Raw genomic sequence first — 26,051 nt, 5'->3', positions numbered from 1 at the left:
ATGTGCTGTGACACAGTGCCGCCCGAGAGGGACCTTCTTGCTCCCAGACTGAGGTCGGTAGGCCCTGTCAGTCCCCACGAACCTGGCCTTCGTGGCACTACCCTTGCCCAGAGGAAAGGGGAACAGTTGTCTTTGACCTCTGTGAACGTGTTGAAGTCAGCCTTAGGGGTGAGATTTTGGGCAGTCTTCTCCCCCACACCCCACTCAAGCCTTCCCACCAGGCCAGAAGGTCTTTCAGTCACCTGCTTTTCACCCTGAGGTATAGTTATTGACACCATATTTTCCCCAACGGTGATTAAAAAAAATTTTTTTTTTACATTGACACTGGAAGCCATCTTTTAATGACTGCTGCCATATTTTATCACAGTAATTCCTAGTCAAATATGGTATTTGTGTATTTAAACTATCTCAGAAAGGGAGGCCGTACCTGCTAAAGTTTTGTTTTGTGCAGTAATATAGTCACTTCTTATATTGGCAATTTGAGGTAGTCTCAAAGGAGATTCTGGACTCCCCTGCTGGCTCAGTGGTAAAGAATCTGCCTGCCAGTGCAGGAGACACATGTTCCATCCCTGGGTCTGGAAAAATCCCGTGGAGAAGGGAATGAGTACCCACTCCAGTATTATTGCCTGGAGAATTCCACACACAGGGGAGCCTGGCGGGCTACAGTCCTTGGGATTGCAAATAGCTGGACCTGAGTGAGTGAGTGAGCGCATATACACACACACAAAGGAGATTTCAGTTTGGTTGCTGAGGGCCACACTGTTTTTTTTTTTTTTTTAATTTTTAATTTTATATTGGAATATAGTTTACTAACAATGTGTTAGTTTCAGGGGTACAGCAAAGTGATTCAGTTGTACATATAAATGTATCTTTTTCAAATTCTTTCCCAGTTTAGGTCATTACAGAATATTGAGCCGAGTTCCTGGGCTGTACAGTAGGTCCTTGTCGGTCATCCATTTAAAAAATAGCAGTGTGTACACGTGCATTCCAAACTCCCTAACTATCTCTTCCCCCCACCCTTCCTTGATGGTAACCAATAAGTTCATTCTCTGTGGGTCTGTTTCCAATAGTGATTTTTGAGAGGACAAAGCATTGAGGCTCACAGTGGTTGTCTGAAGGATGTCCAGTCTTGCCTTTCTCCCATACTAGACTTCATGAATCCCCCTGCCCCAGGGACTGACTCGAGATTCATTGCTTTCCCAGAGCTGAGCTCACAGGCCCGACTTGGGAGGAGTTCAGTGAGTGGTAACTGAGTCTGTGCAAGAGAAGGGAGCCCTGGAGATGGTTTCTACCTCCCCAGGAGTCCTCTCTAGCCTCTGCCTGTTGGAAAGGACGATGATCCTTATTTCACTATTTGGGTAAATGCATCGACCAAGAAGCACTTTGGGGCCATTTTGGTAAGTGTTGGGTTGTCAGATGATTTTGTAGGACGTCCTTATGCTCTTAGGATCAGAATCACAGAGTGGGGGAATTGGAGCAGTTGGCCTAATCTGATGGAAAGTGTTGTCTTCTGCACTGGCAGATGATAAGAGCTGACCCAAGAGTATGCGGTCTAGGGGCAGGGGGCATGGAGAGCCTGGATTCACCGGGTTGTGGATTAGGAATTTGGTGGCATCCTCAAAGCCATTCATCCCTCCATCTGTTCACTGAGCCCCTGCTGTGTGCCCAGCATCAGTCTCGGCACAGCAGATAGAGTAGTGCAAAAGGATAGAGGAAGCGGAGAAGGAGGTAAATCATATGTCAGGTGAAGGGGGAGAGGAATCCAGGTGGGTGAGGGGTAGGAAGTATGTGTTGGGTGCTGTGTAGGGTTTGGTGGTCTAGGAGGCCGCTTCCAGGAGGGATGTTTCTGCCCAGATGTGAATGACAGTTGAGTCCACATATCCAGGGTGAAAGGAGCTCCAGGAAGAAACGGCAGGTGTAGGTGCCTGAGGCAGGAGCAACCTGACTCAGCATGAAGGTTGTGTGGGCAGAGGGGGGAGCAAGATGCTGAGTTTGGAGGGCGAGCACTTCTGGAACATGGAGAACCTCGCTGGCATGGTGCAGAGTTAGTTTTATACCGATTGTTTTGATCAGGGACATGACCTGATTTGATTTCTGTTTTGTAAAGGTCATTTAGCTTGGATGGAGAACGGGCTGTAGGGAAGCCTGGAGGTCAGGTAGGAAAGACAAATGTTCAGTGTAAGGGGAAGGAGGCATAGATTCCGGGGAGGGGAAGGAGACAGTGATGAGGGATTGGATACCTTGGTTCAGAACCATCTGATTCCTCTGTGTCTTCATTTCCTACCCTTTTCAATCAAAAATGTTGATTTCACTCCAGAAACACACATCCTGTTCTTCTGCCTATCTACACTCACACTATTATTAACATCATTGATCTTTCCCCCTATTTATGCATATATACACATGCAATGCGTGCCTGCCCACAGGTCTCCCTTTTTTGACTTTATCCCCTGCTGGCATGTACGTGCCCTGAGGGCAAGCAGGCTCTCTGATTGCCCAGTCCTGAGTGCCTTGAATGCTGAAAAGAGGACATGAATTATAAGGACAGTCAGCTGCTGTCCTTCTTACATCATTTCTGTTTGAAAAATGACCACTGTGACCGCTGAGGTTTTTAATTACAGTACCAAGCAAACTGAAAACATTAAGCTTACACCAGTTTAATAAAAGTGAAGAAGCGGTTATGTAATACTTTTAAGTAATTGGGGAAAAAAGAAGGGAGAAAGGGATTCGTGTCACCCGTGGAGAGGTTCTGCCTGCGGTAAGCGAGATGGTAATGAAAAGGAACAACTTTGGATCTGTTCATTTATTGCAGGGAAATTTGTCACAAAATTTAATACAAAATTAACAGCTCCAGATGTAATCCAGCTGTTAATTTTGTATTTTTGTTGGAAAAGACTTTCAGGGAAACAGTTAATCTCCCCCAGTACTGTAGTGTTCTCAAAATTAGTTTTCCTGAGCTCCGGTCAAAGCTGAATAAATCTATCAGCAGAAAGCATGCATTCTTCCCCAAGGAACTAGGCACGTGGCCATAAGGATGGAGAATGGGAGCAACTGGGGGTGGGACGGGCAATGACCTGTGAATCCTTGGAGGGGTGGGACTTCCCAGGTGGCTCAGTGGTGAAGAACCCATCTGCCAGTGCAGGAGACATAGGAGATGCAGGTTCGATTCCTGGGTTGGGAAGATCCCCTGGAGAAGAGCATGGCAACCCACTCCACTGTTTTTGTCTGGAGAATCCCATGGACAGAGGAGCCTGGTGGACTACAGTCCGTGGGGTCACAAAGAGCTGGACACGACTGAGCGACTAAGCAGGAGCACGAGCATTGAATGGGGAAAATTTTCTTTTTTGTGGGTTTTTTTTTTTTAATTAAAATAGTTTATTTACAATGTTTTAGTTTCCAGTATACCACAAAGTGACTCAGTTATATATACATATATTTGTGTGTGTGTATTTTTTTTCATATTTTTTTCCATTATGGTTTATTATAGGATATGGAACATAGTTCCCTGTGCTATACAGTAGGACCTTATTGTTTATCTATTTTATATATCTCTCTCTATATATATGCTGTTGCTGCTAAGTCACTTCAGTCATGTCCGACTTTGTGTGACCCCATAGACGGCAGCCCATTGGGCTCCCCCGTCCCTGGGATTCTCCAGGCAAGAACACTGGAGTGGGTTGCCATTTCCTTCTCCAATCCATGAAAGTGAAAAGTGAAAGTGAAGTCGCTCAGTCGTGTCTGACTCTTAGCGACCCCATGGACCGCAGCCCACCAGGCTCCTCCGTCCATAGAATTTTCCAGGCAAGAGTACTGGAGTGGGGTGCCATTGCCTTCTCCAATATATGTATATATAGTAGTGTGTATATGTTAATTCCAAACTCCTGATTTTCTCTTCCCAACTCCCTTTCCCCTTGGTAACCATAAATCTGTTTTCTATCCTTGTGAGTTTGTTTCTGCTTTGTTTTAAAAAAAAGTTCGTTCATATCATATTTTAGGTTCCACATATAAGGGAATATCACAAGATATTTCTCTCTCTCTCCCTGGCTTATTTTACTTGGTATGATGATCTCTAGGTCCATCCATGTTGCTGCAAATGGCAGTATTTGAATGGTGGAAAAATCTCTAGTCATTAGCAGTTTGCCTAAATTTTCACAGATGAAGCTCTGTTATGTGGACTGCAGTGTTGAACCAGTGTGTAGCACTTGAGTCAGTTGGGAATGTGTGTTGAGAGGACTATGTTAATGCCACTTAGTTACAGTTCTGATACTGACCACCTGGAGTTGGTGCATCCTTCAGATGCCAACTACAACTGGGGTCCCTAAACCACTAACCCTTCTGACTGGCTGCCAAGTCTGGGGCTTCCCGTGACTCCTCAGGTTCAGTAATTTTCTGGAATGATTCAGAACTCAAGGAAGTTCTATACTGAAGATTAGAGTTTAATTTTAAAGGATATAGATCAGGCTTCCCTGGTGGCTCAGATAGTAGAGAATCTACCGGTAATGCAGGAGACTCAGGTTCAATCCCTGGGTAGGGAAGATCCCCCAGAGAAGGGAATGGCTACCCACTCTAGTATTCTTGCCTGGAGTTTAATTTTAAAGGACACAGATCAAGACTATCCAAATAAAGAGACACAGGCACAACCTGAGAGGGTTCCAAATGCTAAGCTTTCACACCCTTTGTTTGTGGGAATTAGGGTTTGTCACCTTCCAGCTCATCATTGTATTCACCAGCCGGCAAGCTTCACTGAGTCTGGTGTCCAGAGAGTATATTGGGGTTTCATTATGGTGGCATGATTGATTGAGTCCATCCACATGGCCAGTGATTCAATCTCCAGCCTTCCTCCTGTTCTCAGGATTGGGCTGCCTCAAAGCCCCACCTCTTTAATCACATGGTTGGTTTTACTGATGATCAGCCCCCAATCTGAGTCTTCTTGTCTTAGATAACCTCAGCTGTGATCCAGGGAGCTCGTGAATAACAAAGACACTTCTGTTACTCAGGAAATGCCAAGGATTTATAGTCTCCCTTTCAAGAACCAAGGACTAAGATCAGTCAAATTCTTTATTGTATAAGGGGGGATTATATTTGAGTTAGCAAGATATAAGATAGTGGCCTGGGAGGTGAGCCCAGCCCTTGTCTTGATGTTGTCTGTCTAATTCTGTGTCTATAGAGTTGGGTTTATGGTTAGGCAGTAATGTGTGATTAGCCTTGATAGTACTAGCTTTCCTTTCTTTAGAAGAGCTTTATATAGTCTCATGGTAATTAAGCTGTCTTTGGGAATGTTATAGTGACCTTCTATTAAATAAGTCACAAAGACAACAGTTCTGCATTTGAGTCTTTCTAAAACTATTCTGTGATGCTGTGTGAATACAGTGAGTTGCTGAGTGTTCAGAAGCTATCTTCCTGACTCCCAGAGGTACCCTTCTTAATAAGTGGACCCCAAACCTGACTTGCGGATGGGCAGTTTTTCTGCACCTGATGTTCTAGGCCACTGGAGACCTGAGGTTTGCTGATCTACAGGCTAGTGGGAACACCTTTCCTGTGGTTGTGCTTGTTATCCTCAGCAGTTATCAGGGAATGCTCACCTCATTTTCCCATTGGTTCTTTGATTCCTGTACAGGTGTGGTTTTATAGTCCATCCTTTGGAATCCATTTTTTTTCTTTTGGTATTCAGACTGCTCACGTATGTGGAAGTCAGTGCAAGTTCTTCCCTGCAGTTTAAGACTGAGTGTTTCTAGAAGCATTTCCATCTCCTAAGCATTTGTACTCCCTCTCAACTTCTGTTGGGTAGCCTTTCCCAGAAAGGTTTATGGGGATCTGATGAGGGCCTGAGTGGCTGAAGCATCCTAACTAGATACAAAGCTCATAGGAGGCCCTTTGCTTCCAAATTTTTTTTAATTGTGGTTAAGTACATATAACATAAAAGGTATCGTGTAAACCATTTCTAAATGTACAGCTGTGTCATTAAGTACTTTCCCATCACTGTGTAACCTTGCCTGCTATTCATCTCCAGAACTGTTTCATCTTCCCACCTGAAACTCTGTACCCATTAAAGAACAACCCCTGCTTCCTTTGACTGCCCCCAGTTGATGGCAACCACCCCCAGGCCCTGGCAACCAGCCCCTGGCAGCCACCTCCAGCCCCTGGCAACCACCATTCTTTTTGTCTCTTTGCCTTTGCCTGTTTTAGGTACTTCACGGAAGTGGAATCCTACAATATTTCTCCTTTTGTACTGACTGCTTTTGTTTAGCTTAATGTTTTCAAGGTTCATCTATACTGTAGCACGTGCCGGAATCTTCTTCCCATTTAAGGCTAAATACTATTCCATTGCACATGTATACCGTATTTTGTTCATCCATTCCTTTGTCAATGGAGTCTTGAGTTGCTTCCACCATTTGGTTGTTGTGAACAATTCTGCTGTGAACACAGGTGTTCAGATATATCTGGTCCAGTTCTTACTTTCAGTACTTTAGGGCTATCTCTCTACCCAGAAGTGAAATTACCGAATCCCAAATATTTTATTACACAAGGAGACAAGTAAGCCACTTCCTTTTATGTGACTGGTGTGACCGGGCAAATAGTTACATGTCAAAAAAACAAACACAGGTCACTTTAATGAGTGAGCCAATAGGAAGTACATAGTTTGTTCTCAGATTTAGTTTGTTAGAACAGACAGCTCTAGTTTGTCACTTATGGGACAACCCCACCAATGGTGATAATTGAACATGTGAATAAAGGTCAGGGTGTGACAGGCCGGAGATATTTCCAGTGATCCGTCCACCGATGTTAATCTTATCCGTTCTCTCCTTCTTCCTGATAGTTCCCGTGTGGTTGTATGGTCTAGTGATTAAGAGCCTGGACTCTGGAACTAGATCACATGGGTTCAAACTCCCAGCTCCTCCAGTTACACATTGGCAGATGACCTCACCTTCCTGTACCTCATTTTCCCCATCCATACAGTGGGGTCAAGAATATTGCCACACTTCACACATGTAAACCTCTTAGAACATGCCTGGTACCCAGTAAGTGCCTGGTGAATGTCATGATCGTATTATTATTATTACTGTTGTTATTATCAGTAGTCATGTATACTTCACTGATTGGTAACTCATTTTTTAAGTGATAATAAAATATAGATAATAAAAAGTTTGAGACCATTGGGTATAGGAGCATCCCTGTACCATGTTAGTTGGGGGTATAAGTTGGCATAACTTTTCTGAAGGAAAATGTGGTAACATTACTATAGCACAAGCCTAAAAATGCTCTTATTTCATCTAGTTATTCCTTTTTTCTGAGGTAGTATCTGAAATTGCGAGGATTGGAGTGAGAGACATTTTGTTGTTGCATTATTTTCTAACAAAGAAAAACTGGGAGAAAAATAAATGCCCAGTTGTTGTTGATGTTCAGTTGCTAAGTCATGTCCAACTCTTTGTGACGCTGTGGACTGCAGCCTGTAAGGCTCCTCTGTCCTTCACGCTCTCCCAGGGTTTGCTCTGATTCATGTCTACTGAGTCGGTGACGCTGTCTAACCATCTCATCCTCTGCCATCCCCTTCTTCTTTGCCTTTAATCTTTTCCAGCATCAGGGTCTTTTCCAGCGATTCGCATCATGTGGCCAAAGTATTGAAGCTTCAGCGTCAGTCCTTCCAGTGAATATTCAGGGTTGATTTCCTTTAGGGTGGTAATGTGGTGGAGTACTATTTACCTTTTAAATTGTGGTCTAAAGATATTTGTTATCCTGAGAAAACACTTAAAATGTGTCATTAAGATAGAAAAGCAGGCTCTGTGTGTGCGCAGCTGTGTCTCTTTGTGACCCCATGGACTGTAGCCTGCCAGGCTCCTCTGTCCATGGGATTTCCCAGGCAAGAATACTGGAGTGAGTTGCCATTTCCTCCTCCAGGGGATCCTCCCTGGAATCCTCCCGGAAATCAAACATACCTCTCCTGTGTCTCCTGCATTGCCTGGCGGATTCTTTACCACTGAGCCACCTGGGTAGCCCATAAAACCAGGCTGTAAGAAAGCAAATATAATATTGTTTTCGTGATACATATATATGTGTATCCACACATTCTCTGTGTATATATGAAATACACCAAAATCGTAGCGGTAGATATGTGAGTGGTGAGGTGAGAACTGATTTTTTAACTTGATTTGTGCTTTTCTGATGATTTGGCACTGAGTACATTTTCGGCATGAGAAACATAATGTTTCTGTTAAAGAAAAAGGTAGTAACTTCACTTGGAAGAAGATGATCCTGGTTGGTTCTGGGGGACTCGAAGAGCCCCAGCGGGAGAAGATCATGGAGTGCCCAGTCTGATAGGGGTTGCCAGCACCCAGGGATGGGCTGACCATCCCCCGTGGCTGGCCTTGCACTCAGGCTGAGGTGCCCAGAGTCCCGGCTGGGATGTGAGCCCCTTCAAGTCCTTTGACATCAGTGGCTGTCTCCCCTCCCTTCCACTCCCAGGGAGTCTCTAGCTGGGCTGTTGAGGGGTTTGTTGGGATTCCTCAGCGTCGGGAGGAGGGTGTTATTTAATCAAGTTCCATGAAAGCTGGTTTCTGCCAGATCCCATTTTTGGATCCCATTTTCCAGTCTCGTTAAGTCTTTCTGGCGTGTCTAACGCAGACATTTATGTCCTTGTAGTTTTGCGCATGAAAGGGATAAAAATAAACTTGCTCGCTGCTCAGCATTGATCCTGAGCAATATATCTTTCACTGGACGTGAGTGCCAGATGGCGTGGCACCTCCTACTGGGTAAATGAATAGGCATTTGCTGGGAAACCTTGACTTGCTCTTGAATCGTTCTGTGCACCTTAAACACAAGACTCTGCCAGTGGCAATTTGCTTTTTTTTCCCCTCTCCCTCATGGAATTTTGGGAAGGAGATAGAGGTGACATCGACTCTCTGGTTCCCAGAAGTTGAATTAGTTTTATTGCTAGTGTTGTATAGATATGTCTCCGTAAATACATGTGCCAACTTCTGGGGAAAGTACATTTTTTTTTCTCAGAGTTATCTGCAAGGGTAGCATTAAAATACAGTTTTGCTGCCTTCAGTAGAATAGTATGCGAGTAGGTATCAGTGTGAACAGGGCCAGAAAAATGGTGCGGGTGGTTATAATATCACTTCTGTTGCAGAGTTCCACGTCCATTCTCTGTCACTCATTCATGGTACAACTTTGGAGGCAGGGTAGAATATGAACTCTTAAAAAGTTTTTTTTTTAATTGAAATATAGTTGATCTACAATATCATATGAGTTTCAGGCATACAGCATAGTGATTCAGTTTTATGTGTATACATGTCTATATATTCCTTTTAAGATTTTTTTTCCATTTGGTTATTACAGAATTCGCTGTGCTACACAGTAGGTCTGTTGGTTATCTATTTTATATACACTAGTGTGTGTATGTAGACTCTTATATCTTAAGTTCACCCCATAATTGGTTAACAGCTTGAAGAAGATAGGACTTTCTGGGTGCTGTGCAGTAAAAATAAACGTTTGAGTCACTCAAAACTTTTGCTCACAAAATATGCAATAAGCGCATTAACATGGATGGGCCTAGAGTGTGTCAACTGAGTGAAGTTAAGTTCGACAGAGAAGGAGAAATATTGTATGACATCCCTTATATGTGGAATCGAAAAATAAATGATACAAATGAACTTTTACAAAACAGAGACTCACAGACTTAAGAAACAAACTTGTGATCGCCAGGGAGTGGGGAGAGGAGGGATAGTTAGGGAGTTTGGGAAGGTCGGGTATATGCTGCTGTATTTAAAATGGATAATCAACAATGACCTATTGTATAGCACATGGAACTCTGCTCGATGTTATGGGCCAGCCTGGATGGAAGGCGGGTTTAGGGGAGAAAGGATACATGTATCTGTATGGCTGAGTCCCTTCACTATTCACCTGAAACTACCACAACATTGCTAATCAGCTATACCGCAATACAAAATATTTTTGGTATTAAAAAAATGTAATAAATGATGGGGCATGTTTAGAATCCAAATTTTTTTGGTCCTGCCCACACGAATTCTTTCTGTTCCCCAGGAGGTATAGATCCCTCTGCAATACAGTTTTGCTCCAGTCACTTAAGTGGATTCTGAAATCCTGGCTCATTCACCAGCCCTTCTAGTGAGCATTCTTCTGTGCTGCCCTCACTTTTTTCTCTGTGAAGGCCCTGGGGGGAGGTCTTCTGTGAGCATTTATTCCTCTCCTTGATATTGGTTGGTATTTTGTGGTTTGGATGGTCCATGCAACCCCAACAAGACCCTTGCTCCAGGAAGCCAAAGAGAGAGCTGAAGTTGGGAGCTCTTTTACCAGTATTCACAAATCTTTTCTCTCTGATCTGAGCCAATTGCTCAGGTACTTAATATCTTCCAGTATTTTATTAGTGGTTCTGGGAGTGAAGGTCATATGTCTATTTTATTTTCGTGGTTTCTGACCTCAAATTTCCCCAGAACACAGTTGATGTTGGGGTCATGCATAATGGAGTTTGTCTACCTTCAGGACAACGGCAACTTGGAATATTCCTGTCAGTGGCTCAGGTTTATTTCTCACCCACCCGAGAAGGTGACCTAAATCTGAATTAGAAGATATTGTACTAGAATTGAGTCCCTGTTAGTCTTCCACAAATGCAATACCCTCAATGTTTTTAAACTTGACTTAAAAAAAAGTTTCAAGGATGAATTTCCTCTTCTGGAGAAGGATTCAATTTGTCTTTTCAAAGGTTCTGAAAGAGTCTTTTGATTTTAGTCTGGGCATTGTCTGTAACTTCTTGCATCTTATTCACTTAGCTTAGAGTATAATTTTCTAGACATTACCCTAGAAATTACAGAGGGAAGAAAGATTCAAATAAACATTTAATCATGGAGTCAGAAATGTCCCATAATACTCTGTTTTTATCTCCCATATGGGATGAAGCATGTGGTTTTGTAATTTATGTATGTAGGCCCCTCTGTTTCCTTCAGTTACTGTGAACTCTGTTGGAATGTGTTTCCTTTAGCTTCACTCATTTTTTAATTCCTAGTAAATACCTGCTGCATTAAGTGAATCCCAATGTAAGGTTTGCCTGGAGGCTTTTTAATGTCTGTAATTGTTGCTGTATTGAATGCTTAGTGTGTGTGTGTGTGTTTTAAGATGAACTTCTGAATGGACTGGATTATCTCCTTGCCTGGAGTTGGTTTTCTCTGTGTAGATTTTGTTAAGGAGTCGTCTTTATTCTTTATGCCGTGCTGAGAGACCCTGGGTTAGATCTTTGAGGACTGGGGAGTCTAGGCTTTGCTATGCCCGTCACTGGCTTGTGTTCGCCAGCGAGTCATTTTTAAATTTTTTATGTATTTCTAATGAGAGGATAATTGTTTAACAGTGTTGTGTTGGTTTCTGCTGCCCATCAGCATGAGTCGGCCGTAAGTACCCATGTACCCCCTCCTTCTTGGTCCTCCCCCATCCCCCCGCCCCCAGCATCCCACCCTCTAGGTCGTCCCAGAGCGCCGGGCTGGGCTCCTGTGGCATGCAGCGACTTCCCACTGGTTACCTGTTCTACAGATGGTAGTGTCTATGTGTCAATGCTGCTGTCTCCATCTGTCCCACTTTCTCCTTGCCCTGCTGTGTCCACAACTCTGCTCTCTGTGCTGTGTCTCTACTCCTGCCCTGCAAATGGGTTCATTGGTACCATTTTTCTAGATTCCATGTATATGTGTTAATATATGATATTTGTGTTTCTCTTTCTGACTTCCTTCACTCTGTTTGACAGGTTCTAGGTTCATCCATCCACCTTCCAGAAAGTCATTGAATATATCTGGGCGTCTAGAGTGAATGGTCTTGAAAGTCCCTCCAGTTTTAAAATGCTGTGAGCTTAAGAATTACCTGCTTTATTTTTCAGAAACTCCAGGATAAAAGGCTTCAATGATCCTTACAGAATTTGAAGTAACTTTTTCCTCAGGTTATCATTTTAGGTAGGTCCCCTCAGGGTCCTGTTTTATATTCTGAATGTGGTATGATTTGAGAGTCAAATTTTCTCGTTGCCCATATTGTTCTTTAACCTTTAGTTAGACATTTGCTTAGTCCCCAAGTCATGTTGTAAGCAAGTCACAAAAGTGGAAATTTCTACTGAGCATAGACTTGGTCCAGATTTGCCTTGTACTTGGGAATTGTGACCCATGACCTATTCTTGGTGTTTGTGAAAATACTGTTTCCTTATCTTTGAAAAGAGAGACCTTAGGCTGTTATTTCCAATGCTCAAGAGCTAGCATGGAATGTGTATATACTTTTTTTCCCTTCAGATCTTTAGGTAAAAACAAATCTATATACTATCTAAGGGGACTTTTAAAAACATTATTTAATGTGTGTATGTTTGTGAGTCAATGTAGGATCTGCTTTCAAAGCAAAAGGATCACTGAAAAAAAATATGGCCACTCAGACTCCTTATTGTGCTACCTATTTTTCTAGTTGGTGCAAAATTGTCTTTCCATTAAGTATAGCTTTTAATAAATGAAAGTTGTTGCTCATAAGTGCCATGGATCTTTAACTCCACCGTGATCGTTTAAAATCTGAGTTGCCTACCTTAAGAGACTAAGGTATAATATTGAATAATTTAAGGGAAATACTTGTGGTTATTTGATTTACATGGAAATTTCCTTAAGGCATATGCTCTGCTTTTGAATTTTCAACAATTTTGAAATTATTTTCAAGATAGCATTAACACAATTAATTCAACACCTTTATTCATTAGTTCCCCAGATATTCAATTCATTCATACTGTGCTAGGTACTGACATGCATGGGGTTGGCGATGGCGATGGGGTTCCAAAGACAAGCCAGCTGTTCTTGATGTCAAGCACCCAACAGCCTTGAGGATTAACAGGCATGTTTATCACAATATACTCCAGTCCGTTTTTTAAAAAGTCCTCTAAGTCCTTAGGAATGGGGACATTTCTACATTTGAAATTGGCACTGATATGGAGGGATTTCCAGGTCAGGAAGGGCCTTTCAGGCAGGGGGAATACCATTAGCGCTGGAGAAGTGATAGTAGACTTGTTTCAGAAATGGTGAATAGTTTACATAGTAATTACTGGTAGAAAATTCACTTCAAAAGGTAGATTGAGACATTAGTTGGGTAAAAGATGAAAGGTTTTTTTTTTTTTCTTTTCAGGTGTGTTTAGCATGTAAAAAGTTTGATATTGGGGACTAAAGGGAGATTTCTGAGTCTCCTGACCTTAACTAGCTATCCTTTGTTGCTGAAGATGGTAATGTCTGCCATATTGAAAGACTGAGGAGGAAAAGGGAGTATGAAGGGATCGCTTTCTGAGCAGTAGTTTTTGTGTTCCATGTAGGAAAGAAAGCCCTTGTGTTAGAATACATGAGCAGCTGCTTTAACGCAAAACAGTAGTGACTTAAACAACCTAGAGTTTCCATTCAGTTCAGTCTCTGTTGTGTCCAGCTCTTTGCGAACCCATGGACTGCAGCATACCAGGCTTCCCTGTCCATCACCAACTCCTGGAACTTGCTCAAACTCATGTCCATTGAATCAGTGATGCCATTCAACCATCTCATCCTCTATCGTCCCCGTCTCTTCCTGCCTTCAGTCTTTCCCAGCATCAGGGTCTTTTCCAATGAGTCAGTTCTTCGTTATCAGGTGGCCAAAGTATTAGAGTTTCAGCTTCAGCATCAGTCCTTCCAATGAATATTCAGGACTGATTTCCTTTAGGATAGACTGGTTGGATCTCCTTGCAGTCCAAGGGACTCTCAAGAATCTTCTCCAACACCACAGTTCAAAGGCATCAGTTCTTTGCTAAGCTTTCTTTATAGTCCATCTCTCATATCCACACATGACTACTAGAAAAATCATAGCTTTGATTAAATGGACCTTTTTTGGCAAAGTAATGTCCCTGCTTTTTAATATGCTGTTTAGGTTGGTCATAGCTTTTCTTCCAAGGAGCAAGTGTCTTTTAATCTCATGGCTGCAGTCACCCTCTGCAGTGATTTTTACTCAAGCTGGCTAGAATAGCACTTCTCTTCTGCTAAAGGGCCTGGACTCCCTCCACTGGGCTGCATCTCCAGGGCTTCTCTATGTCATTTGGCCCTGGTAGCTCAGTGGTAAAGAATTGGCTTGCAATGCAAGCAACATAGTTTCAATCCCTGGGTAGGGAAAGATCCCCTGGAGAAGAAAATGGCAACCCACCCCAGTATTCTTGCCTGGAAAATCCCATGGACAAAGGAGCCTGATGGCCTACAGTCCATGGGGTCACAAAGAGTCAGACAACTTAGCGACTAAACAAGAACAAGGGAGGATAAAGTGTGGGAGGAAAGGCAAGGGGAGTTAGTGGCCCAGAAGTTGCCCACATTTCTTCATCTCTTACCCTTGCCACCTGCTGCAGGAGATCCTGGTGCTCTGCTCAATTTCTGAGTCTTTGGAATGAGCGGAGAATGGCTGGGGGTGAACATTAGCAGTCCATCATAGCCCTATTGAGACCTTGTCCTCTGCAGCTAAAGCTGTTGATAACTACAAATAAAAGGTTCTTTAACCCCTGAGTCATCAAGAAGGCTAGCCACAGCCTACTTTCTTCGAGTGAAAAATGAAACAGGCCTTACCCTCTCCGTCTGCCTCTTCCAGCTCCCTGAGCCTTCTAGTCGGCTTCCAGCTGCCCTCTGTGACCTTCACCATTGTGGGCAATACAAGTGCCAAGGCAGACATGCACATATCTTGCTCTGAAGATTTCTAGCATTCTGACCCAAAGTTCTTCAGAACTGCCAAGCTATTGGCAGCAATGCCCAGGAAGTGTTCAGGAGTACTCCTTTTGCTCCAGAGTCCAGCTGGATGGAAGGCTGAGCTGTCTTGGGCCATCTGGACTCCCTCCAAAGTGGCTGAGTTAATGAGATCTTGTGGGCATTTTGGTCCGACGCTGCCTATAGACTTTGAGTTCACGTGGTGTGGGTGAGCGCAGTCAACTCACCCTTGCCATGTTTCCTATAGCAGCTGCTCCCAAACCTGCCTTGTGATCACATGAAGGAGAGGTTGGTTAAATTTGTGGGTTCCTGCGATCCACCACAGTAGACCAGCTCTAGCAGGTTCTCAGGCTGATGCCCAGAAATGGACATTTAAGCAACACTGCCTCTGTGTGGACTTAACAATGGGCCAGGTTTGGGACCCATTGCTTTGTAACCTTTGCCATAACTACTTACAACTCTCGTGAACTCTGCATCTCATTTCCCCTTCTACTGAGGGGTTTGTATTACAGCTTAACTGGTACGTGCAACGCGCTGGGCTGTCTCTGATGCTCAGTAAGTTTTCAAGAGACAAAAGTTTATTTTCTGAATGAATGATATTTGTGTGCAGCTCCCAGGCTCCCTTGAAATGTATTCTCATGGCATATTAAGTTGTCTTAAAACATTTTGGTTAACAGAAGGTAAAAATGAACACACCAGGAAATGTTGCATGTGTACCATTTCAGGGAAATTAAATACTTTCAGATCTTCCAAAATTGGTGATAGATTGGAAAGTAAACATTAAACTCCGTTCTGGAGGTTTTAGACTGTGCCAGTGTTTCGTTAGGGAAATCTTTTGCACGTAATTTGGCTAGAATCTTAGAGAAGCAAATTCCCTTCCTTTCTTAACTACACTTCTTTGCCCCCCATCCTCCGCCTTCCACGGGAAGACAGTTATGTTTTCCTGCTTGCTCGTAGGACTTAGAAGGTTGTGTGTCTCATGAGACAAAATCTGGTGGGATGGGACTGAATTCTTGGAGGGAGTCAGGGTCAAGTGGCTGAAGCTGTGGGACCAGCTTTGACAGAAAGCCACTTTTCCTCTGTTTCTGATGGAAGCTGGCATTTCAGGGCTGGCTGCAGCTGTCTTTTGTTTGCATGCTCTGTTTTCTTTTTCTAAAAACAGTAGCCTGTACCTCTTTGTTCCATTCACTTTGTGGGGACTGGAGGATTAAATCTCTGTTGAGAGAAACATGATGACTTTTACGCCATTCTGCACGCTGGCCTAACAACTCTTTCATGTCTTTATTCTGTGATTTTTTTTTCCCCAACTGTTTGATCATTCAGATATTCATTCTGTGGTTTTGTTCCCTTAGTCATTCAGGATTTTCTTAGGGTTTACCTGGACTCCTTTGCTTTTTTATTCTCCTCCCTTACTATTTGAACTTTAAACTTTGGGAAGGTGACCCAGAAAATCCTCTGCTTAGGAAATGGCTCTGCATAATGGCTGATATCCATTGTTGCTCATTGGCCCTGCTGGTTTAAGGGAGGCTGGTGTTGATTGGGGTACCTACTGCGTGATGCTTTTGTTGAAATGGAGCAGATAGCAGAATTGAGCATTCTTGCCCACAAGGAACTTCTGTAGTCTGGCAAACATAACACTTCATGCATCATTAAAGCGGTTGACTAGAAGTGTGTTTCTGGAATACCTGAGAGTTTGTTTTCTCTGTCTTAGGTAAACTTCTCTGAAACGAAGAGTTGATTAGGTAAGACTTTGCACATAGCTATAAGCCTTTTATTTGGACAAAGATGATTGTTTTAGCTGATCCTCTCGCCCTCTTCCCTCCCCCGCCAATAAGGGCTGAGAAAGTCACAATTTGGGGGAAGTGTTCCAGAAATATGTGGGTGACTGACCTTGATAAGGACACTGTTAATAGTCATGCCTGAAGGATTTCAACAGATTTTCTGCCAAGGGAGTGTAGCTTTCAGCCTGAATGCTTCAGACAGGGCTGTTTGGAGGTCCCCTGACATCAGCTTCCTTTGTGAGTCCTTCTGGAAATTTCTCTCGTCTTTGCAGTGTTGCTGCCTTCTCAGGGACACAGCTGTTGTTCCTGGACCAGGGCTGTCCTTGCCAATTAGCAGTGCCACTGGTCTCCCTCTCTTTTCTGTTTTGCCACTCTTTGACCTTCCCTTTCTAATTGTAATCGGATAAACCCAATTTGGTACAGGTCAAGTGTCTTTCAATGTCATCTCTGTTGACCATTAGCCCTTGTCCATTTATTTATTCATGAAGGAGTAGTTAAGCACTTCTATGCAGTAGGCCTTGTTCTCATTGCCAAAGATGGGGGCAGGGAGTGAGGAGTGGGATGACATGAGGGTGGGGAGGTGGCTGATCGAGATAGTCTGCATATAGCCAGGGTAAGGAGCTGCGGATTTTCCCTGCAGTGTAATGGGCATCATTGGAATAAGGAAGACGGGCCCTACTAAGGAAGTCTGTGCCAACAACCTCACATTTCTGTCAGGGCCAATAGGCTGAGTTCCCTACTTGTATGTGGGCATTGAGATGCAAGTGCCAGGTTATATCCTTGATATCCTTCCTAGAAGTGACATGCCATGCCATTCTCCCTTCCTTGATAACTTCATCCTAACAAGGGCTTTATCTGCCACTGCAGAAGCTGTACTTGGTGATCATCTTGACTCGTGGAGCTGCCGTGGGAAGGTGAGTTCAGGCCAATCCCTGACTTCCTGTCTGTCCCTGTGTTGGCATGTTAACTGATGCTCCTTCTTGACTCTGGATTCTGGAGGGAGAGAAAAAAGAAGTTGAATAAGGAAGTGCCTGGAGCAGATCGTGGGTCTCCACATTCTGGGAGCTGTGGCCGGCTTTCTCAACCATCCTTTCCTTTTCTGTCCCCATCTGGGGCTGTGCCTAGAGTTTTCTATCTCCTCCTCTTCTATTCCTGTCAGTTATCACTAGGGCTTATAAAGACTTTAAAGGTCATGTGTGATATAGGATAATAAAATGCACAGTCATGGACTTTATGTCACATCAGTGCCTAGGTGTTCCACAAGGTACTTTGGAATTTGAACACATAAATAATGGATTTATTCTTCAGTTTGGGGGAGCTTATCTGTTGTACTCATTTGTTCAATTACTTTTATTTAAGACCTGCTTTGTGCCTGATCTTACTCCTGGGGCTGTTTCTGAAAAATGGAGAGGATGTGGTCTTTGCTCTCTTGAGTCCTCTCTGACATGGTTGGGCAGGTGCATCTGTGAATCAGTAGGTACAGTGAAGTCTTAAATGATCATGTAAAGGCAGGACCAGGGGTCAGTGGGGGCACAAAGATGTGTCTTTTGGGGGGCACCAAAGAGGGGCTTGTCCTCTCTTCTGCGATGATGGAATAGCGTAGGGGAGGATTCCTCTCTTAGGTTTTGGCCATGAGCAGCAAATTATTTTCCCCTCTCTCCTGTTTTCATATCCTTCTATGTTAGGAAACCAACTGTTAGGAAAGATGAGATGATGGGGAGGGAGGGGGGAAGAGCAGGCAGTCCAGTGCCCTTTGGAATCCTCCGGAGGCCCTCGAAAAAGAAGTCGCCATCTTCTGCCGTGTCTAGTCAACCTGTGACAGCTCCAGTCAGGGTGAAACAATTTCTCTGATTTGTCTTCGGCTCCTTCTCTGCCCTCGCCTTCAGGGTGACCTGTGCTTGTCAGATCCCCCAGGGCGGGTGTTACTGTCTAGTGAGGTAGCAGCTGCGCGATGCTAATGAGGAAAGAGAATGGTGGTGGGGGCTTTGGTGACCGCCGGGCGCCAGCATCTTTATCTGCCCGACACGGTGCTCAGAAGGCTGCGCCCCCTGTGCCGCGTGCCTGCCGCTGCTGGGTTTTTTTTTTTAATTTCTTTTTATTAATATGAGAACAGTGACTACTCACCATCCCTCTCAGAAGCTGCCAATGAGTTCTCAGGCTTAAAGGGCTCTGTGCTAATATGTTGCTTTTTGTCCGTTATGCAAGCTGCCAGGCTTGGTACTATTGCTAAGTTAATCATTTTCCTTTCTATGATACAGTAGATGATTGATACTAATGAATACATGCAACTGGTTTCATAGCATTATTATTATTGTTGCTATTGTTGTTGTTATTGAATAACTTTGAAACCATCCAACCCAAGGACTTGGACTTACCAGGAACTCATATCTCTCTATTCCTCTTTCTGCCATCCCCTGCCTCCTGCCCCAGCATCCGCATGCCAGAATTTTATGTTTATTGCTTTTTCATACAGCTTGTCTACCTTGTGGTTGGCCCAGGGCTCAGTTCCTGGATGGAGGTGCTGCTGTAGGTATCTGCTTTGGCTGCCAGTCCCCAGAGCCCTGCTCACTGTTTTTTTCTTTTTTGTATGTGGGTAAGTGGACGGCTGGGCAGTGTCCTTAGGGACCTCCCCTCCTTGTGAGACTGGCAGCAACATCTCAAAGAGTACCTTTTAGCCAGGACCTTTTTTAGTTAAATTTTAATCTATAAGGCCCATTGTCTTCTTCTATAACGGTTATTTTGTCCTGTTCTCTTTGCCATGTGTAATGCAAGTCACAGATGATAGAACTTACCAGCACACATAATTGGAGGGGAAAAAATCAATGCAACTTCCTAACTCATGTGAAAAAGAAAGGAAAGTAGTGCATACTCAAATAGGTATTTCATTATCTAAATGCTTGGACCCAACTAATGAGTTGAGATGACATTGTCAGATCCCTGTAGGTACTGGTAATATCACCAATAAATCTAACAACCCTAAGTACCTGGTTGATTGGGTGACTCATATTCCAGGAGTGGTTTTGTCATCAGTGATACAATTTTTTTTTTTTTTTATTACATGCTTAGTAGCTTGTGGTAAAGTTGAGAAAAAGCAAAGTAAGTCTTGGTTCATTGTACATAGCAGTTGTGTTCTGCAAAAATTTAGAAGATGTTGAAACTGTGCAAGGAGTAGTTTGTCCCCATCTGGGCTCCTGACCAGTGCGTCTTAATCTCCACAGCGGATCAGACTCCCCTGCGGTACTTGTTTATAATGCAGATTTCTAGGCTCTAACCCTGATGGTTCTGCAGGTCTGGGGGTGGGGCCCTGGAAAGTGTAAAGGTGAAAGTATTAGTTGCTCAGTCATGTCCTACTCTTTACAACCCCATGGACTGTAGTCTGCCAGGCTCCTCTGTCCATGGAATTCTCTAGGCAAGAATACGAGAGTGGGTTGCCATTCCCTCCTGCAAGGGTTTCTCCCCACTGAAGGATCAAACCCATCTCCTGCATTGCAGGTGGATTCTTTACTGTCTGACATGCCAGGGAAGCCCCAGGGCCTTGGGATTTACATATTTAAGGAGTGTGCCTCATCATCGCAGGGCAGTTATTAGTCCCAGCACAAGCTTTGAGACAAGATGTATGAAACTCAGTCTTTATTTGCCTTGAGCATTCCCTGATGAAAGTCCTGGGGATAGGAACACTCAGAGCCTACTTGTTTTAATATGTTACAAACAACTCCTCTTCCAAGCACAGGAGGAATGGTTTGATATTTGGTGAGTCCTGAAAGGTACATTTCTAGGTCTATGATTTTTTTAAAAATTTATTTTGTTGAAGTATAGTTGATTTATAAAGTGTTTGTGTTAATTTTGTTAATTGTGTTAATTTCTTGTTGTTATTTTTCATTTGCTAAGTTGTGTCTGACTCTTTGCAACCCCTTGGACTGCAGCACACAAGGCTCCTCTGTCCTCTACTGTCTCCCAGAGTTTGATCAAATTCATGTCCATTGAGTCAGTGATGCTATTTTACCATCTCATCCTCTGTGGTACAGCAAAGTGATTTTATATATATATACAGAGAGAGAGAGAGATATCTGTCTATATACACACACACACATACATTCTTTTTCATATTCTTTTCCATATGGTTTATCACAGGATGTTGAATATAGTTCCCTGTGTGATATAGCTCCTTGATTCTTGCATTGAAAAAAATACATTTCCAAGAAGTGATGTAGACATTTTAAAGCCTGGGAGTTTTCAGGGTTCCATGAGACGTTAAAAGTACGAGTGGTGTTCTGAAAGAAAGCAGGGCTGCTCTGGCCTTTTCTCAGCTCTTCACTTCCGGTGACCGTCGGTACATCACCCCACCGCTTCGGAGTCACCCTAGGACTCTCGAGGGCCCCAGGTACATTGAGTTTAACAGATCCCTTCCTCTGTGAAAGGACTGAAAATTTTAATGATTGCATTAATTTTAATGCATTGCATATATTTTAATGATTTCATTCAGGGTGAACTCTATTCACTTTTTCCTTCTTATTAAAAAACAAAACATGAAAGCGTTTTCATGGCCCCTAAAAGCTTCACAGGCCCTCGATACCATACATGTCATGCCTCCTGGATAAACTGTCCTTACGCCATCATGAACATCTTTTCCTTCTCCTGAAAAGGGACGTTTTAGTTCCTTTGCAGGCATGTTGTAGGCATTAGCTCTGATTTGAGCAAAAGCTTCTAGCGTGTTTACTACCTAGCACAAATTGGAGTTGTTGTAAGTGGGCCAAGAGGAAGCCTTCCACTAAAGAGCGAGCCTTTGTACAGGCATTTAAGGAAGAATCAGACGTGTCCTTGCACTGCTTAATTTTTCTTAATGAATCACGTTGTTTACACAGAGATTCGTTTCTCTCCTAATCTTCATTCTCATTTCACATGTCCTCGTGATTCCCACCATCTGCTGAGTTTGACACCCCTCCCACCCTTTTGGGAGGATCCTGTGGTCACGTACTCATCTTTTCAGGGAGAATGAATGGAGATGCATTTGGTCCCACTACTGTTGGGAGGATTTCTTCATCTCATTACTAGAACTCCTAGTTCTGCCTGGGTGCTCTGGTTCTATATTCAGGCCAGGGACATGGTCTCCCAGGAAGAGGAATTGAGAGATGTAAGAGAAAGCTTTGTTGTTAGCAAGTATAGTGACCCACTGAGCTCTATGAAGAAGCAGAAACAATGTAAAGTGAAAGGTTAGGAAGCCAGCTAGCTGGTAGGAAGTAGAGAATGGGACACAATGTAGGAAAGCAGAGGAGCCGGGAAAGGGGATGGGAATGTTGTGTGGGAGGGGGCTCTTGGTGCCTTCCCTGTTGGAAACCAGGAAATCATTCTTCCTCAAAGAGACTGGATAAATTGGGAGTTTGGGATTAACGTACACATTACTATTAATGTATATAAATTAGATAATCAACAGGACCTACTTTGTAGCACAGGGGACTATATTCAGTATCTTGTAATAACCTATAATGGAAAAGAATCTGTAGAAGAATAGATCTATATATATAAAGCTGAGTCACTTTGCTGTACATCTGAAACAAAGATAGCATTGTGAGTCTTTTATACTTCAATTTAAAGAAAAGGGAAAATAGTGTAAAAAAAATAAAGCTAAAAGAGACTAAGATGGTTTGATATTACCCTTGGATTGTAAGGGCTTCCCTGGTGGCTCAGCTGGTAAAGAATCCACCCGCAATGTGGGAGACCTGGGTTCGATCACTGGGTTGGGAAGATCCCCTGGAGAAGGGAAAGACTACCCACTCCAGTATTCTGGTCTGGAGAATTCCATGGACTGTATAGTCCATGGGGGTCACAAAGAGTCGGACTCGACTGGATTGTAAAACCCTTAGCAGCTTGTGACCAAGTATTTCTTGTGTCCCCGACACATGCCAGGTACTGGGGAGACCGTGGTAAAGAGTCCTGCCCTCTGTGAGCATGTATTCCCCCAGAAGGGCACCACACTGTATCCACAGACAGTGAAGACCTATTCAGGTACTCTGTTCCGAAGAGGACAAAGTAGGGTAGTAGAGAAATGGGTGACTGAAGGGTCTTTTTCTCTGTGCTTAGGTCTTAAACCTTTGAGGTGAGGCCTCAGCATGGAAGAGGAGAGTCATGCGAACATCTGGAGGATGGGTCGGGTTGGGGGCAGCAGGCACCCAGGCTCGGAGGTGGGATAAACCTTTCATGTTCCAGATGAAGACAGAGGCTAGTGTGTGTGCCTGTGAGCAGAGGGGCAGAGAGGCTGCAGGCTAGGCAGTGGCCAGATCGCCTCAGGATCAAGGTCAAGTGTGAATTTGTGTGTAGCCAGAAGCCAGTTTCACAGTGCGGGGTGGATTGGATTTCTAATTTAGAAAGATGACCAGCGACCCTGAGGAGGTTGGAGGGTCAGGTTGGAGGCAACGGTGCCTGGGGCAGGAGGACCAGCTGGTAGCCAATAGCTGTAGTTTGAATGGGCCTACCTTGGGTGACTCAGATGGTAAAGAATCCACCTGCAATGCAGGGGACCCTGGTTTGATCCCCGGGTGTGGAAGATCCCCTGGAGGAGGAAGTGGCAGCTCATTCCAGTATTCTTGCCTGGAAAATCGCACGGACAGAGAAGCCTGGCAGGCTACAGTTCGTGGGGTCACAAAGAGTCAGACACGACTGAGCAACTGACAGACACACACAGTCAGATTGGGACGTGGGGGGAGCTTGGACTGGATTGAAAAATAATTCAGACTTGGGAAAACTATTGGAGACAGAGCTGGTAAACTTGCTGATGAATTCAATATGAGGGGCAAGGAGGAATGGAGAGATCGTGAATGTGAAAACGGGGGGTTTCATCAGCGCTCCCGGTGGATGGCGGAGGCATTTATAAAGCCGACAGGTGCTTCTGTGTGCGATTAGCAGCTCTGGGGACTGGCAAATTGGGGAGACTCTAAACATTTAAGTGGAGGAGGCATTTGGACGTTTGGAACTGGAGCTCTCTCAGGTGAGGGTCAAGGCTGGGTACGTGGATCTGAGATTGTGGACAGGGTACACTCACGAAGGGAGAGGACCCAGAGAGGACAGGGCTGGAGACAGAACCTGTGGGTGTGCCAGCATGGTGAATCCTGGGATAGGATCCACCCGGGAATTGCTGTAGTGTCCTGAAGGCTGATCAGTGAGAAGGCGCAATTCTGCAAATAGAAACCCCTACAGAGATGACAGACATTCAGCAGTGTAACCTTTGCTGAGAAAGAACAGTGATGAATGGGTGCTTGAAAGTGTGATGTTCCGGCCCTGCAAGGATAGGAAAGTTATCAGAAGAGGCTGTTCCTAATTGAGGGATACAGTCCTTCAAGGTCTTATATTATCTTATATTTGTGGTAAGGATTATTGGCTTTGTGAGCAAAACCCGTTGACATTTGTGGATGGAGCCTACTCATTATATGATAGAGGAATTCCTGGAAATGAATGGCAGTTCTTTTCTCGCCCCTAAGCTTTGCGTTATGAATTACCATAAAGTTTATTTAAGAACCTTGCAGTAGTTGAAAGGAAAGAGAGAAGGGTGATTTCTGAAGCTTCTGCTGGCCACCTGCTGTGGAATCTTAATAGTCTTTCACATCTGGTGGGGTGAGAGGGGTGTCATCTTTAGATACAAAGCCTCCCCCCCCTCCCCCAGGATGTGACTAGTAGGGATGGGCTAGCTCCTTTCCCTCATCCAGGCTGTCTCCTCATCTGTAGCTCACATTTGAGAGATAGGAGCCTATTAGTTTCCTATTATTGCTGCTGTAACAAGTGACCATACTTGGTGACCTAAAACAACACACATTTATCTTAAGGTTCTGGAGGTCAGAAGTCTGAAGTGGGTCTGTGGTAGGCTGAATAATGCCCTCCACACATTTTAGGCTCTAACTCTTAGACCTTATAAACAGTACCTTATATGGAAAGACTCTGATGCTGGGAAGGATTGAAGGCAAAAGGAGAAGAGGGTGGTAGAGGATGAGATGGTTGGATAGCATCACTGAGTCAATGGACATGAACTTGGGTGAACTCCAGGCGATGGTAAGGGACAGGGAGGCATGGTGTGCTGCAGTCCATAGGGTCGCAAAGAGTTGGACACGACTTAGTGACTGAACAACAACAAATACAGAAAAAGAGACAGAGACTTTGCAGATACAAGTTAAGCATCTCAACATGGGCACGTTATCCTGGATTATTAAGATGGGCCTTAAATGCCATCACAAATGCCCTTATCACAGAGAGTCAGGAGAAGATGACACAGAGACAGGGGAGGAGAAGGCAGAGTGTGTGGGGGCAGAGCTTGGCCTGATGCAGCCACAAGCCAAGGGGTGCTTGCAGTCCCCAGAACCTGGAGGAGCCAGACAACAAATTCTCTCTTAGGCCTCTGGGTGGTGGGTGGGGGTGGGGGGCAAGTAGGACCCTCCTGACACCCTGGTTTCCTCCTAATGAAATGGTTTTTGGACTTTGGGACTGTAGAAGTTTGAAAGAATAGATCTCTGTTGTTTTAAGCCCCTAGGTTTGTGGTCATTTGTTACGGCAGCAATAGGAGACTAATACAGAGCCTCTCTGGACTAAATTCATGGCTAGCAGGGCTGCGTTCTTTTCCGGAGGGTCTGGGGGAGAATGCTGACTTGCCTTTTCCAGCTTCTGGGGGCTGCCTGCCATCCTTACTGGTGGCCTTCTTCCATCTTAAAAATCTGTCCTGATGCTTGTTAGACATTGACTCTTGTGACTTTGACACGAGTCCACATGTAAGGTCCCTTATGGACCCGCTTGCATAATCCAGTCTCATCTTCTCAGTATCATCCTGTTGGCAACTGTAATTCCAGGTACAACTTTGTGTTTTCTTTTTAACTGAAGTGTATGTAGTTGATCTAAAATATTAGTTTCAGATGCACTGCATAGAGAGTCAATATTTTTTATAGATTCTGTACCATCCAGAGTTGTTATCGTGTTATTGATTACACTCCCTGTGCTGTACATTACATCCTGTGACTTTTATAACTGGTAGCTTGTACCTCTGCATCCCCTTCCCCTAAGTCACCCATCCCCATCCTGCACGCTTCGTGGGCAGCTTTAATTCCCCTTGGACATGTAAGGCAACATATTCACAGGTTCTGGGGATTAGGACAGGGGCATTTTTTAGGGGGCAGGCAGACATTTCCTGCTTATTATGGATGGTGGGCAGTTACTTAACACATTATTGACTGGAGACATATTCATGCCACAGGCATTTGTTTCTGCAGAAATCTGCCTGTCAACAATGTGTCAACAATAGTATATAAGGTGAAAAAATAGGTCTTCTCTGGGAAACCTAACTTGCCCACCTGGTGTTATTCTCCTCTTCCAATCCCCGAGCCAATCAGACTTTTGTGTTTCAGCTTTTAAGCTTGCTTTCTTAAGGCACATGGCAAACCCCAGGATGAGACTGACAGGTTAAAAAAAGATTGTTGGTCACCAGAGATGCTGGTCATTTGCTTCTGCTCAGCTCAAAAGTGGTCTTGAGAGCCTAGTGATGAATGACCTTGGAACGTTCTCTCTTCCTGGGAATCTTGGG

At 44.1% G+C, this 26,051-nt stretch overlaps 1 protein-coding gene across 6 annotated transcripts in view; it reads left to right on the top strand.

Annotated features, from left to right (window-relative positions):
• Nucleotides 1-26,051, top strand: part of MGAT5 (alpha-1,6-mannosylglycoprotein 6-beta-N-acetylglucosaminyltransferase) — a 395,868-nt gene that overhangs the window by 78,466 nt on the left and 291,351 nt on the right. For 2 of the 6 annotated variants that reach the window (XM_043894628.1, XM_043894625.1), the window contains exon 3: nucleotides 17,366-17,412. The exons of the other annotated variants lie outside the window; for them this stretch is intronic. The gene's annotated coding sequence lies outside the window, so the exon portion shown is untranslated. The remainder of the gene's footprint in view (nucleotides 1-17,365; nucleotides 17,413-26,051) is intronic. 6 annotated transcript variants of the gene reach the window in all.

Source organism: Cervus elaphus, chromosome 33 (genome assembly GCF_910594005.1).
Source record: "Cervus elaphus chromosome 33, mCerEla1.1, whole genome shotgun sequence".
Taxonomy (NCBI): Eukaryota; Metazoa; Chordata; class Mammalia; order Artiodactyla; family Cervidae; genus Cervus; species Cervus elaphus.
This window is presented reverse-complemented; position numbering and strand designations above follow the sequence as displayed.